The 9602-nt window shown below is 37.0% G+C and overlaps 1 pseudogene; it reads right to left on the minus strand.

The window, feature by feature from the left end:
• Positions 1-293: 293 nt before the first annotated feature.
• On the minus strand, positions 294-9180 carry LOC141349249 (scavenger receptor cysteine-rich type 1 protein M130-like; annotated as a pseudogene).
• Positions 9181-9602: the final 422 nt, after the last annotated feature.

Consider the following 9602-nt stretch of genomic DNA (forward strand, 5'->3'; position numbering starts at 1 on the left):
AAAATGAAATAATTAGTCTTTTGGTTTGTTTATTAGATCAAAGAGCACTCAAAACAATAAGCTGATACACAAACCATTGAAATGTATTATAAGCCAATATAATCAAGATTAAAATGTATTATAAGCTGATACATTGAATAAAATGCATTACAAGCCAATATACTAAAGTTATTCATGGTAAGAACATTTGATATGGCAGTAAAAACAAGGCAATGAAGACAATATCAAATCACTTAAATGTCAGACACTTGATATGATTATGATAAGAATGGGTGGTGGTTGTGGTCATTGAGTCAAACAGCCCCTCCCTCTGTATTAGTATCCTCAATTATATCCTCATAGTCTGTCAAAAACAAAAGCAAATTCATTACTGTTGTAATCACATGAAGATTTAAAACAAATTATCACATTATACTCTTTAATGCACATTTGTCTCAAGACATCATCTCTCCCTGTCTCAGACTAATTACACATGAGGGGTCTTTTGGTTCAAATGCAGTTTAATAGCAATAGAAACACAAGTGCAGTGATTACAGTTCAACTCACCATTTATATCATGAATGTCCTGTCTAATAATGATGACATCATCATAATTCTCTGGCACGTCCGCTACAAACATATTAAAATAGAAGACCATAAACATAACAAATAATCAAAAAATAGTGTTAGCTTAAAAAAGTATGAATCCAGGTGTGTAGTCTGTGTAACTTAAAAATACGGCATCACATAAAAAACTATGATGTATCTTATTTTCCCTTTATATCCCTGCTGAAAAAACAGCATCAAACCAGCAAGGGAATTATGCTGGTCTATGCTGGTTTGATGCTGGTTTAGCTGGTGGTCACCAGCATACCAGCATCAAAACACAACTTATGCTGGTCTTGCTGGTATGACCAGCATGGGATGCTGGTGCTAATGCTGGTTTGGTGCTGGTTTAGCTGGTGCTAATGCTGGTTTGGTGCTGGTTTAGCTGGTGCTAATGTTGGTGCTGATGCTGGTTTAGCTGGTGTTCACTAGCAAACCAGCACCAAAACACAACATATGCTGGTCTTGCTGGTATGCTGTTTTTTTCAGGAGAGATTTTGGCTCAAATATCTTATTTTGTTGAAACGCGTTCTAAGCCGTGATAAAATACCCCGGTAAACCTACGGTTCAGACCCCATAACATAGGTATCACTGAGCCACTGTTGCTACGTACTGATTTATGAATATAAACACCACAGTCTTTAATCATATATGTATTTTGTCTACAGTTGCAGAATTAATGGCGATATCCAGACCAATGTCAATAAATATTGTTGAGTCATCTCATCAATAAAGAGAAAACGTTCCCTGAGGGGTTTTTACCTAACATTCATATTTCTGCTTTTATCCACTGGGTGGCGATCTTACCTAACTTAAACACTGACGCATTCACTCAACACTAAAAACACTGGCTGAATCCCAAACCGCCTACTTCCATACTATATAGTACGCAAAGTAGCGCTTTTTACATACTATATAGTATGGAAGTAGGCGGTTTGGGATTCAGCACTGTGTGCTCTGAATCTGATCTCTTACAAAAGTTCTTCACAAAAATGGAATTATCTCCGCTTTTAGCTAAACATTTGAGTAGTGATAAGAGAACAAATTAAGGTAGGATGAAACAGGGTTTTTTAAGCAAAGGGTCTCTTCTTTCATTTGATATTTTATGTTTATTGAAAGAAGATCATTTTTCTGTAAAGCATTTACCTAAAACTAGGTGGCAACTTTAAAAAAAAGAAATGCTGACGGGGAAAGAGTTAAACATGCTTACAAGCATATTTGATCATTACTTCAACAATTGCCCGATATAAATGTTAATGTATACATTATATGAATGTTGATTTATAAAAATAAACACCACAGTCTTAAATCATATTTTTATTGTGTCTTTGCTGCGTCTGTGTTGGTTGGGAACTACGCTCTGTATCAGCCACACTCGATTCTGAGGACCTACTTTGTTTTGGCGGAAGAGTAATATTTGTACTAATATAATTACAACTTATTTGTGTTTCATTTTATATATGCATATATATATATACAGTAAAAGTGTGAAATATTAAACAAATAAGCCCCAAGAAGCATTGGGTTACCAGTGCATTTTATAACAGCTAAGGGGCCCCCTTAGCTGTTATAAAATGCACTGTAACACCACTACTTCACAGGGCTTATTGCTTTTATAAAACGGTTACTTCATATATATGCATATATATATATATATATATATATATATATATATATATATATATATATATATATATATATATATATATATATATATATATATATATATATATGAAGTAACCGTTTTATAAAAGCAATAAGCCCTGTGAAGTAGTGGTGTTACAGTGCATTTTATAACAGCTAAGGGGGCCCCTTAGCTGTTATAAAATGCACTGGTAACCCAATGCTTCTTGGGGCTTATTTGTTTAATATTTCACACTTTTACTGTTACTAAATATCAAACTTTCGACTACCTGTCTGACGATCTGCTGTTAGTCCATCAGTGATGACATCATTATTGTATTCAGGTGTGACGTTCTGTTCTGCTTCAAAACATAATGTAAACTTCATCTTACAGGTCCATATGTTTTTAATTAAATAGCAATGAAATCACGTTATAATAACTAACAAGATTACTGACCTTGTATGCCGCTGCCAATGGGGACATCATTGTCATAAACTTTTATGGGGAAAAAATGGGCATGTGATTCATTTGAGTACTTTGCAGCATTTCTGCCTGGTGCAGAATTTGTTAATTTCGCATATACAGCAGGTAAAATAAGTATTAAACACCATTTCGCAGTAAATATAAATTATGAAATTTTTACCAAATGTTGGTATGAACCCATGCAATCAACACATGCAAAGAAATCAAACCAAAGATGTCCATAAATTAAGTTATGTGTAATCATGTAAAATGACAAAGTAATGAACACACTTACTGAAATGTTATTTAAATTATTTGTACAAAAGCATTTTTTGGTATTGAAGGCTTAAAGATGTGTCCTGTATGGATAAAGTAGTTGCATAAATTGCTCAGGTGTGATTTTGACTCTTTCATTCTTTCACACAAACACTCGTCAAATGTTGAGTCTCTGGCTTCATCTATGAACTCTGACCTTTAGTTCTTTCCATAGATTTTCAATTGGATTGAAGTCAGGTGATTGGCTGGGCCATTCTAGCTGCTTTATTTTCTATCTGGCTGTGTGTTGGGATCAGTGTTTACCCATCATGAGATGTTTCTTGAATGACACCTAAGACTGAACCAGCTGTTATTATTTGCACTGACAAACGGCAGGGTTGCTTTTTATTACTGACTGACTTGGCTTTCCGTGCCATTACACCTCCTTTTCTTCAGGGGTCCAATACTTTTCCCTGTGTCATTTTACATGATTACACATAACTTATTTTTGGACATCTATGGTTTGATTTCACGAGTTCACACTTACAAATAAGTTGGATAGATTAAATTAGTAAACGTATTTGGCGTGCTGTCCGGGGAGAGGGGTCTGAGCTCGGAAATGGGCCCGAACGCAGAGTACCCCCCCCCCCCGGTTTAGAAATTAACCTGGTGAGTGAAAGGAGACGGGGTGTTGGAGGGATTCTGAAGACTGCAGAGGATCTTTGGAGAGTTAAACTGTGACTTATATATGGCTTGCCCTTGTGCTGATTGGGTAGATATGATGATTACTGATTGTGGACAGTTAGTGGTACAGTACTAGAGTATTTGTTGATTACTGATTATAGACAGCTGGAAGTACTTAAGTGGTTTATTTGACGTGCTCCTCCCGAACTACGTTAATAAAACATCATTTCTTTGCATGTGTGGATTGCAGTTTCTGGTAAAACTTTCATGTCAGTGGCACCTTAAGTATATATGTACAAAAAATTGGTGACATGTTCATTACACGTGATGTGTTTTTTACACGCTGTATTTATTAATTTTGTTTTTTTTATTTAATATTTATTTATTTAATTTTCACTTTAGTCCTCTAACCTGATTCATCAGCATCTTCGTGTCCAGGATGCTGTTCTTCAGAGAAGAGACTCCCTGTTAAAGTGAAGCAGAAGAGTCAAGTTGTTTACTAAACATTAATTTCTTTAAATCAAATTTTTGCAGTTTCTTGTGAGACTGCTTGTATGATAAATACACTAACTGCAGTCTGCAAACACACACAGACATCCTCACACTCCTGCACCTTATCCCCCCACTAACGTATTAACCTCCAAAAATAATCTCACTTACACACATCTGTAAAGATGCACCTGCAGCTCTGTGGTTTGAAGCTGAAGGTTAAACAGGACTAATAATAGATGAACATCAGCTGTCTGATAGACTCTAATCTACAGATTCATCTAAATACACAAACATACACTAATGAGAGCTCAGGCTTTCATATTTCCATATATGATTTGTTTATTGACTTAAATCAACAGTAAATCAAATCAACCGCACTGATGTGTCCAGTTATTCGAGATATTAGGAGGACACTGACATATTTTAAGCTTTAATAAACATTATGAATGAAGTCTCACCTCTCTGAGTATTTGTGTGTCTGTGATCAATCACTTCATAAACTGCTTCAGTCTGAGTCCTGTGTCTCCTCTTAGAGAGAGCTGTGAGTGTAGACACACAAACACAACACATGACTGATGATACACTGAACAAGACTGTAGTAAGATTGATGTTGATGTAGTTCAATATGTCAGATGTGTACTTGTATGTGATGTGTGTATCTCTGTACCTCTCCTCATCTCTCTGTTGTGTTGAATCAGTATCAGCAGCGGCACTAAGAGCAGTAAGAGCAAAACTCCCAGTACAATCACAACCACTGGAGGATTGAAGAGAGGAGGAGTTTGTGGAGGAGTCACTGATCTCCTGTTTGTCTGAGAAACTGAAGGAGAAGCTGATGTTGTTGTTGTTGTTGTTGTGGCAGGAGTTGTAGACACTGACAAGTCTGTAAAATAAAACAGAGATATTAAAGAAACTGCTGAAATGATAATGAATTAATCTCTCAGTGTTTTCCTCTCACTTCCACAGATGAGTCTAACTTTGTTGTGTGAGCAGTCAGTGTGATTTATCAGTACATGAGGACAGTCCCACAGGTGAATCTCAGTCCCTCTGCACTCGACTCTGTTCATCCACACAACACCTTCACCAGCACCAAACGCTTCATTCCCATCAGCACTCAATGCTGCTCCACAACCCAGCTGCCTGCAGACCACCTGAGCATCTCTGATGTCCCACAGATCATCACAGACTGAACCCCACACAGAGTTATGATAAACCTCCAGTCTCCCCGAACACAAACCCTTCCCTCCACTCAGTCTGAGAGGAAGATGATCTACAATCACACACATCAAACAACATTTACAACAAAACACTCAAACACAAACTGTCATTTAAATGTGCAATAAAAAGAGATATTTATAATGAATTAAGTAATAATCATTAAAACCTGTTTGTTATCACAGTATAAACGCACTTGAACATTGTTTCTGGTGAGGAGATGCGGAGGTAGAACATGACAGACAATTCCAAGGTGACTCAATTATCTCTTCTGAGATCATAAAACAACATTTCATTCACTATTTAACATGAATTTAAATTCATTAAATCTCTCATTGCTGTATAATTTTACTTAAAAAAACTTTCAGGGGCAGTTTCCCAGAGAGGGTTTAGATTAATCCAGGACTAGGACTTGATTATTTTGGGAAACTTAGTTAGTTTATACCTTATAAAAAACAATACTGTTATGCATCTTGAGACAAAACAATGGCACTGATGTATTTTAAGATGTGATAGTGTAAAGCTGATTTCAGGACAACTCAAGTATTTTAGTCTTGGACTAGACTTAAGGCCTATCCGGAAAACCACTCCTTAGACTTATATATTACACAGGAAAAATAAACAGAAACTTGAAAACAACATATTTTAAATTTTTATCTTACTAGTGCAGATGATATGAGCCACTTCATTTTGACTACAGTAATTCTTTCGCCAGGGTGAAGTCGGGCACTGCCACAGATTTGAGTCATGTGGTCGACATTCAACATTATCCAACCAGTTATGAGCTGATGGCACTCTTGATGTTGAATAAGACAGACTGCCAGATCTTCCACAGTTCAGCTCTTGACAGATCAGACTCGCTGTGTCACTTTCCATCTGATTCCAGCAAACATTACCCCAGGATCCATTGTATAAAACCTCCACATTCCCTTCACAGCCTTCAGTTAACCTGAACTCTTTAAACTCTAGATTGAAAAATTGGATTAAGAATGAGTTTAAGATTAACTTAAGACACCAAAAGAAAGCAAATAACTCAAACAAAAAATATTGTTTTATTCGTTAGATGTAGCTGCACATCATTCACATATACAATTAATTGAAAAGACAAACATATTTTCTAAATTTCTACTCCTTACCTGAGCACACGACTCCTACATCATCCAGATGTTTACAGTCATGATCTCCCCAGACCCGTGAAGAGCAGCTCCACAGTGACGTCTCATTCCCCTCACAGTTCACATCATCCAGCCATATGGGTCCAGAACCAGGACCAAACCAGGCTGGTACTGGCTGATTACTGAGAGCAACTCCACACTGCAGCTGTCTGCACACCACATGAGCATCTTTAATATTCCAGGAGTCATCACACACTGTACCCCATGAGCCTTTGTGAAAAACCTCCAGCCTTCCTGCACAATCTCCACCAGAACCCACCAACCTGATCGACCTCTGACCTGTGAGTTCTGATATACAGAGAGAAAACAATGTTGGCTATGAAAGGTATTGACTACATGATGAATATGTTCAGTTATCCTCACTTTGGCAGGTGATTGACAGCTGTTGTGTTGCGCTGCAGTTGAGAGTTTGTGGAGAGCTGCAGTTCCTCAGATGATCTTCAGTCCCAGAGCACTGGAAGCCCATCACACACTCATAACTGTGTTCATCACTGGATGAAGAGGAGTTAGTGAAGTTCAGCACAGAGCCACAGCCCAGCTGTCTGCAGACCACAGAGGATTCAGTGAGACTCCAGGAGTCCAGCAGAACTCTCCTCCAAACCTGATGAATGTAAACTTCCACCTCACCCTCACACTCTCTCTCTCCAGACAACCTTACTCGACCATCATGAAGAGACAGAGAGGAATCTGGAGAAAGGATTTGACATTTTCAGATTGATTACGATCACACTACAGTAACTTCATGTTAAGTTCACTCACTAGAACAAATGACTCCAACATCTTGTTTATGAGAGGATTCAGCTCGACTCCATGAAGAGATTGAACATTCTGAGAGTTTTGTTTCATTCCCCTGACAATCAAACACATCAGCCCAGATTTCACCAGATCCCTCTCCAAACCAGTCCACTCCCACAACAGACACAGCAATCCCACAATTCAGCTCTCTACAGAGAACATTGGCAGCTCTTATATCCCAGCATGCATCACAAACTGTTCTTGACTCATTAAGGTATCGAACTTCAACTCGACCAGAGCAGATATCAGGACCGTTCACCAGTTTGTGGTCAAAGTAACCTGCACAGAGATCTCAGAGGTTACTGAAACAGAAAATAACAACAACTGAAGAATAGAGATTGAATATAGAAATAGACCACTGCATAAACTGAACAAAGATCTAAGGTTATTGAAATAAATAACAGCTCATAACTAGAAATTGGAATAAACAAATAATAAAATAGATTTAAAATATCTGAAGTCTATCTGTACCTTAATGTACAGTATACTAAGTTTCACTTTCTATTTTTTCGCTGTCTGTGCTCCTTTGTGTTAACTGAAGGCAAATCTGAATGATTAACCATTAAGGCCGTTACCAAATTTGAACATCTTTATTTTGAAGAATGAAGAAAAAATCTGCAACATATAGAGACTGACTGGAGCAAAGTATTTTATGTAGTTGACAATACCAAAAAAAGTTTTAAATCCAAAATTACACTTTATTTAATTGTGAAGTATTGTCCATCCCTGTTTATTAAGCATTTTCCCATAAGATTTATTTATATAAAGGTTCAGCATTGATATTTACCAGAACATGTAAGTCCCACATCCATGTCATGAAAGCAGGTTACTTTATGTGAAGCATATGAACATAATCGACTTAGTGATTCATTTCCTCTACATTGAATCTCTTGTTTCCACACCAGCCCCTCTCCTTTACCAAAAGTATCTGCACCCAGCAGCTGTACAGGAGGTCCACAGTTCAGCTCTCTACACACAACCTCTGCATCCTTATCATCAAACACAGCATCACACACTGACATCCAGGTGTTCCCACGAAGCAGCTCCACTCTTCCAGAACACTGATGAGGTCCATTCACAAGTCTGGTAAACCTTCCATAGTTGATGATTTCTGATTGACAAGATGAGTTACACAGAAGATTATAACTGGATTTGTTAAGAGAAGATCATAGACTGATAAAGAGTTATTCTTACAAAGATCATTGACTCTTCCATAACTTTACTGATTGCCAATAACAAGTCTGGGAATATGATGTGTTTATAAAAAAGAATGAATAAAATATGAAACATTTCTAAACACATAAAAGTGATGTCACTCTGATACATAAACTATATGATATTGGGTAATAGTTTGATCTCAAATTCATTGAACAGATTTAAAGGAACAGTATGTAAGAAATTTATATAAATTAATCATAAAATGGCCCTGATACACTAGACATTAAGAAATCATTTTCATTTCAAATACTTATATTTGACAACAGTGGTCCGGACAGGATATTGTCATTTAAAAAGTGGAGTTGCAGCCCTCAATTGATGTTTATGTTGTCATTTTGTGTATTGGCCACCAGTTGTGTGATTGCAGTACCAGTTTTGGGCACAATCCTACATACTGTTCCTTTAAATAATATATTAGCACAAATTTTGTATATGTTTTTTTTACACAAATCTAAACTGGAATATAATTATCACAACCACTCAAACTATTTTCATTTGTATATTCTGTGACAGAATGATGTTGTTATTAGTCATGAATAAACAGGAAATTATTTACAGAAGCTCACCTGAGCAGATCACACCAGCATCACGAGAATGAGAACAGTGCTGAATTAACTTTTCATTTGATCTACAGTTCTTCAGTGAGGCCTCTGATCCACTACACTGCACAACAGCCATTGCGATTGGTCCTGATCCTTCGCCAAAGTAAGCATCATATGTAGGATGTAAAGCCTCTCCACAGTTCATCTCTCTACACACCACTGCAGCATCTCTCAGATCCCATTGAATATTACACACTGTTCCCCACTTACGACCTTGACGAACCTCAACTCTACCAGAACAAGGACTGCTACCATTCACCAACCTCACATTCAAATCTGATACATACAATCCAAGAGAGATGTAAAGGAGAACAAACAAAACCACATCATATTAAAGTTATATATATTTACAAGTGTGTACTTACCATCAGTAATGGTCATTACTACAGAGGAAAGTAAAATGAGTGTGAGACAGATCTCCATAATCCTCTACTGTACACACAGACTGATAGAGAATAATGAGAAGTCAATGTAAAGAGAGAGAGAGAGAGAGAGAGA

Source organism: Misgurnus anguillicaudatus, chromosome 1 (genome assembly GCF_027580225.2).
Source record: "Misgurnus anguillicaudatus chromosome 1, ASM2758022v2, whole genome shotgun sequence".
NCBI classification, from domain to species: Eukaryota; Metazoa; Chordata; class Actinopteri; order Cypriniformes; family Cobitidae; genus Misgurnus; species Misgurnus anguillicaudatus.